Source organism: Chiloscyllium plagiosum, unplaced genomic scaffold, assembly GCF_004010195.1.
Source record: "Chiloscyllium plagiosum isolate BGI_BamShark_2017 unplaced genomic scaffold, ASM401019v2 scaf_41666, whole genome shotgun sequence".
NCBI lineage: Eukaryota > Metazoa > Chordata > Chondrichthyes > Orectolobiformes > Hemiscylliidae > Chiloscyllium > Chiloscyllium plagiosum.
The window spans coordinates 5,520-12,611 of record NW_025207149.1 but is presented as its reverse complement, the minus strand read 5'-3'; the positions used below and the strand labels follow the sequence as shown (position 1 = coordinate 12,611).

Genomic DNA, 7,092 nt, shown 5'->3' with positions numbered 1-7,092 from the left:
GTAATGGATAACAGGCTGTAGATGAAGAAGGAGGCGTTGTCGCTCTCCGCCATCACCTCGGTGTTCTTGTAGTTACTGGGGTCACCGGCTTGTCATTGTTTGTCCACTTGACGAAGATCTCTCGGGGGGAGAAACCTCTCACGAAACAGGTGAGGGAGAGAAACCTCTGAGCGGAGATTTCTTCTGTTGGTGGCAGGAGGACCGACACTGATGGCTCCAGCGGATTAATCACTGCAGAATATTTGAGACAAATATAAATCAACCAAAAAAATCCTGAACCAATATCACAATTTCACGAAATATTAAAATACGGCAGTTTTAATTTGGGATTTATTCACTTTCGTTTTCTTAAGGAGCAGTATGGTACACATTCTGTTCAGTAAAAAAAGGAAAGTTTAATGTGAAAGTTGCCTCCATGTTTCCAACCCACAACGAGGACATTCTGTCCATTTGTTATTGCTGATGGTGACTTCACAACGCAGGCTTCTTCCCCCCTTATCTGACTTAATCAGAATACAATATCCTTTGGTCCATCTTTTTCTGAATCAGCTACTTAGCTATCCTGCCTTCAGATGCATCATTAATGCCCCCAACGGTGTTGGTTCATTACCAATCAAAGCCTGCCATTGATGTTACTGGTTCTGGATTACACATGGGATCCTTTGTGCTTTAATCTCACCGCTCACCTTTCTCCTTGTGGATGGAGTCTCTCAGCGGAGTCGGTAGATTCTGATGGTACACCACACATTCAAAAGTAACGCCACTCAGCCAGGCTTCAGTAGAAATGTCTAATTTGCTGATCACACTGTCGGGATTCTGTCCAGGCTGCTCAGCAATCTCTGATTTCAGAGGCTTCTTTTCTTGTCTCCAGGTCACATTGACTCCAGAAGGAAGATTGGACACAACGCAGGTTAACGTCACCGTTGCCTCCAGTAAGACTTGTTCTACTGGCGGTGGGAGGATTTTAACGGTGTTAGGGTGGCACTCGGTATCTTCTATGAAACAAAAATCAAAGTCAATGAAAAATGCCCCTTTCTGATACAAGCAGCCAATCTTCAGATTACTCCTTCACAGGGTGAAGACACCACCTTAAAAATGGCAACTCCAACTATTCTGAAACGATGCTTACTATTGTTGATGTATTTTGATCTGTGAAACTTTTGTGATTACCTATAACATACCCTGTGTAATTATTCATAAAGAACACTGGCTTTGTAACAAGTGAAACCTGTGAAAAAAGTAAAATAGTCGAAGATACCATCATGTAACCCCAGGAATTATCTTTCTTTCGGAGTTTGCCTATCACTTAAGACCATCTATTGATACTTGTGACAAGAGTAATCTGAATATAATGAATTAATTTCTATGTTCATAACCCTTAGGTACAAGTGCTGCTGATCACACTGGCTGCTGGTCACACTGACTGCCAAATCACATCCCAAATTTTGGACAGATTATAATAAATAATAATTATTCTCTTTGCAGAGTTCTAAAGTGTTACAGGAGCGGTGAACAGCCATGGAAATTCTCTTCATTATATTTAACGTGATCAAAAATACTTTGCGCTATTGGTGTGATGTCATTCTCTATTTTTTGTCATTGTTCCTCGTGGGCTGTGTTTGGAATAGATCTGAAAACAAGACACTGAGTACAGCATTGGATATCGAGAAGGACACCCATCTCCTTAAGTATTTCCCTCCATTCAGTTAGTTCATGACTGGTCTGTACTTTCACTTTATTTACCAAGCTGCATTTTTTAGTTTCTTCATAGAGCAGGGGAGAAAAAAAAAACAAACAAAAGCGTCTTAAATTAATCTACAAATGTACACTAATTTTATAGACATCCACTACTCACTGTGTAAACATCGCCACCCCAAACCAGGCTCAGCCTGTCTCGAGTTCCTAGTTCATTCATCCCTATTGTAGCATTCTTACCAGACTTTATTCTGCTGCCTCATCCACTAATTACAGAGAGCATCTTAAAGAAGCTCAATGAGATCACGTTTATCCCAGTTCATCAAATGTGATAGCCACTTGGTCTGTGGTCTGATCCCATAAATGAAGTTAAAGAGCTCAGTACCAGACAAAAATCGATGTCGTACAGTGTCCAAGGCCAACAGGTCATTCCTGAGCAGGGAATGAAGCATTGAACGCATTTTGATTTATTTTCAATAAGGGTCACTGCATATTTTAACCACATCAATTTGAAAGAGGATCAGAATAAGACTGTTCGGCCAATCCAGAGTTTAAATCAGAATGATGCTGGAAAAGCACAGCAGGTCAGGCAGCATCCGACGAGCAGGAAAATCGACGTTTCGGGCCAAAACTGGGATACTGTCTTCTCCCCGTACTAAACAAGAGCCGATCTATCTCTGGCTTGAATACACACAATGTCCTGGCCTCCACAGCCCTCTGCAGCAACATGTTCCACAGACTCATCACCCTCTGGCTGAAGAAATACCTCCCCATCTCAGTTCTAAACGGTGCCCCTTTGACCCTGAGACTGTGCCCTTGGGTCCTAGTCTCGCCTACCAGTCAAAACACCTATTCCACATTCACTCGACCTCAGTCTCTCAGTATTTTCTATGTTTCAATCAGATATCTCTCCAATATCCCCCCTCCACCCCAAACTTACCCTTGAAGCGGCTACCAGGCAAGGATTCAGCACTCTGAATGCCTCTCCCAGCATGGTCAGGCAACAAACTATTTAACAAAGCTCACTGTCTATATATCTATCTTCAACAGAGTGGAAACATGCTTTTCTGACTTGCCAAAAGGTTGCATTATGAGCAATGCTAATGTAACACTCAAACTGAAATGAGACACGTGGCATGTTGGGAAATGAGAAGCTGCACTATGCTGTTTACTACGCCTGATAAATTCGTGTGTTTGATTCACATCAGAGTTCAGAATGATTTGTAGCTCTCTCAGTGTGTGTCTCTTACCCTGGAGTGCGGTGATGTTTTTACTTTGAGTGTTCTCTCCATGGGTGACCTGGCCGGTATAGACCGCACTGTTGAACCATTCACCATAAGGGATCATTAGCCGACTCGTCACCGAGAAGTTCCCGTTCGCCTCACACACGGGAGACGTGAAGAAGCCAGAATCCAAGGGTCGGCCATTTTTCAACCAACTCACGGAGATTGACTTCGGATGGAACTCAATGATTGAACAGACGACGGTTGCAAACTTGCTGCTTGCGATTTCTTCACTGGAGCTCACAGTTAGGAGAAGAGTTGGTTGGAAATCTGTACCTTTAGGAAACACATCGCATAAATTATCTGATGAATTTCATAACAAATACAATAAGTTCTCAAATATCAAGGTTTCTTATGGTTAATGGATACAAGAATCATAATTGTGCAGAGTGCTGGAGAAGCTGGGATCCACACAGAAAGATCAGCAGGACAATGTGAAAGGCTAAAATTATAGGACACTGCAAGTGAGTCAAAGAGGTCTAGAAACTATAGGCCAGTTAAATCAGAAGGGAGATAGCAACGTTGGATGGTATTCGTTTTAATGACAGAGTCTGATGAACAAGACAGATTAATTACCGGCATAAATGAGGAAATGACGCAGTTGCTATCACGGAGACATATTGAGAGCCGGGCAGGAGTGGCTATTCAATATTCCAGGATTTGGTGCCTTCAGGCGAGACAGGGAAAGATGGAAAATGATGGGGGCGGGGGTGTGCGGGACAGAATGTTGCTTCTGTCGCAATTCTGACAAGAGTATTTTAGGCTGTAAAGAGAAATGAAATCATTGATACCTCCTTGAACAAAGGCAAATGGACAGTACTTCAAAACCAAAACACAGCAAACATAACTACTGGGAGAGCACGATAGACCTTACTATTGGTCCAGATGACGAAGTGCAAATACATGGGCAAATTTCAGAGACATGTAAATTAAATAGGGGAATGAGAAAAGAGGTTTTTAACTTCCTCCGCATAGGCTGGGATATTCATTTTGTCAAAACAGTTGGGAGCACAATTCTGAAAATACCCCCAGGAGAATATTTGAACAAAGTATGTGTTTAATACAGAGAATTTTAATCCAGACCTTGCAAGAGAGGGGTGAACCTGAACTTAACTTTAGGGAATGAAGTCGACCCAGTGGGTAAAACATCAATGGTGGAGCACTTTGCAGACAGTGATGGTAAATCAGTTGGATTTCAGATTGTACTGCAAAGGAATAGAAATTGGCCCAAAGTTCTGAAAAGGGGAAGGACAATTTTAGTAAGATCAGGTAATGACTTGACCAGAGTGGACTGGAAGCTGACACTTATTGGTAAATCTGAGTCAGAGCAGTGTGACACATTTAAGAAAGAGATAGGAAAATCACAGGGAGGGCATTTCCCAGGAAGCCACTGCGTGGGACCAAGAATGCAGCGGGCTCTGGACACCAAAGGTCATGGAGGGGGAGATAAAGAGAAACAAGGGAGGCTTCTGGTCTATACTGAAATCTCAAAACAATAGAAACTAATATGGAGTACAGAACGTGCAAGGGGGAGTTTGAAAGACAAAGGAATTAGAAGAGCAAAAGGCACCACGAAAAAATAATAGCAGTCAAAATAAAGGAAAATATTTTCAAAAGTTACAGGCTCATTCATAATAAAAGAATTATTCGGGAAACAGTAATGCCCATTATGTGTTATTATTGGAGTGGAGCCGGAGGATTAGGTTGTGGTCAAAACGAATGTGTTGTGTCAGTGTTCACCAGTAAGAGGGACAATGTGGGGACAGAAATCATGGAGGGGTATTGTGATGTACTTTCAGAAATTAGTGTTCTGTGTTGTCTTGCTGAATGAAAAGTGGTTATATTTCCAGGGCAGATGAAAAGTATACCAAACGGTTGAGCGATGCAAAGGATGAAATAGTTGGGTCGCTGACAATAATTTAGAATTCCTGTCTGGCCACAGCAGTTGTGCCAAGTGAGTGTAGATCAGCCAACGTTGCACTGTTATGCAGAACGAAGGAAGGGAACAATTTTCAGCATGGTTTTATTGAGAGGAAGTCATGTGTAACAATTTGATAGTAGTTTTCATAGAGATAACTTGATGTCCAGATGATAGCAATAAACAGAGCCAATGGGATCCGAGTTAATTTGACAGATTGGATCTAGAACTGGCTGAGTGGTGGGAGCTGGCGATAATAGTCATCGGGTGTCTGCGTGACTGGAAATCTATGTCTCCTGGTGTTCTGTAGGGATTAGTGTTGATTTCCGTGCTATTTCTCTTACATACCAATGATTGAGACTCAAATTTAGGAGGATTAACAGTGAATTCACAGATGAAATGAAAACTGTCATGTTGGTAAGTCATGACCATAATGGCTTTAGATTGCAGGAGGATATAAAAGGGTTGGTTGTATGTGAAGAGAAAAGTTGCAAATGGATATTATTCTGAATAAATGTAAGGTGATGTAATTCGGCAGAAAAATCTGTGAGGTATGACGTTTTGAATGGTGGAACCCTGGAAAGGCCTGAGGATCTTTGGTGCATATACCCATCGATCCCCGAAAGTACTGTGTCGTCTGAATAAAGAGGCTAAGAAAGTGGGAGGATATTTGCTTTTATTAGCCTAGACATTGACAATGAAGAGTGGTGAGATGATACTGGAACTTAATAAAACACTGGTTAGGCCATACTGAAGCGTTGTGGGCATGTTATGGAAGGAATGTGATTACACTGAAGGCAGTATTGATGAGATTTGCCAGGGTCTTGCCTGGGTTGGAGGGTTTTAGTTATGAAACTAGTTTAGATAGACAGGGGGTTTCCTTGGAGCAGAGGAGAATTATGCAGAAGATTATCATGATGTCTAGAATTATTTTAGGCATAGACAGGGTAAACTGGATGAAACCTTTCCCCTTGATGGAGAGATCAATGCCTCAGGGGCACAGGGTGAAGGTAAGGCCAGGAGGTTCCAAGTGGATCTCAGGGGAAAACAAAATCAAACAGAGGGTGGTATTAGCCTGAAGCTCAGCACCTATAAGTCATGTAGAGACTGAGCCCCTCATAATAAGTATGAAGTATCTTTGCAAGGGCAAGTCACACAAGGCAATGGATCATGTGCTGGCACATGAGACTGGAATAGTTAGGTGGTTGTTATTGACATGCGTGAATTGGATGTATCAAAGGGCCTTTTTCCTGTGCTGTATAAGGTGATTCTGTGAAAACGGTTATAAATAATGCCTTCTTCATGTTAATCACAGATGATCTGTTTATCTCAGTTCCCACAACACTTACCTGGACATGGCATTTCTTTGCTCTTGTGTGACCCGCTGTGTTGAACCTCACAGTAGATTTTGCTGGGGCAATCTACTGCTGACTCTGGCAGGGTTAACTGGCTGCTCAGGGTGTAGGTTCCCTTTTTGTTTCTCACTGATGGGTAAGTCTTCAATCCAGTCGTGATTAGCTCCCCACCTTTCTTCCAGGTTACCTTGGTGACGTCAGGGGAATAGTCCATCGCCAAACAACCAAAGATCACAGAACCGGTGTTGTGCTCCTGACAGGAGGAGACCAGGCCATAAAGCGTGGGGGGAGACGGTATCTCTACAACAGAATGACCAATTGAGCATGTTAGTTTCTGTTAATTTGACCTTATCTGTTACTCAAATGTATCCTCAGCTGTAAACGTTTGCCAGTATGCTTCCGCTGAAGTCGACAGCATAACTGGTGTTTATGTTTGTTTCCTACCAGTTGCTGATCATGATCATTGGTTCCCTCTTTAGAAACATGCCCTCGACCTTGACCATTACCATATAATTTAGGAAGAAGAACATCCTGATCCCACCCCAGTAACTGTTTGAAGATCTCACCAACTGACACTTTCACTGGATTGTTGTGAAGAGCAGATACGTTTCACAAAATACAAACCAAGGAAATGCAGATTCATCGAAATTCTACAGTGTGTGCAAACAGGCCATTTGGCCCAACAGGTCCACACCCACCCTCTGAAAAGTAACGCATCCAGACCCATTCCCCTACCCTATTATGATACAGTTAACCCTGGCTAATGCACCTAAAATCCCAATCACTGAACACAACATTTGCAATTCCCCCAACTTGCACATCTTTGGACTGTGGGAGGAAA

The 7,092-nt window shown here is 42.4% G+C and overlaps 1 pseudogene; it reads right to left on the bottom strand.

Moving 5' to 3' along the window:
- Window positions 1-8: 8 nt before the first annotated feature.
- LOC122546587 lies at window positions 9-6,567 on the bottom strand (annotated as a pseudogene).
- Window positions 6,568-7,092: the final 525 nt, after the last annotated feature.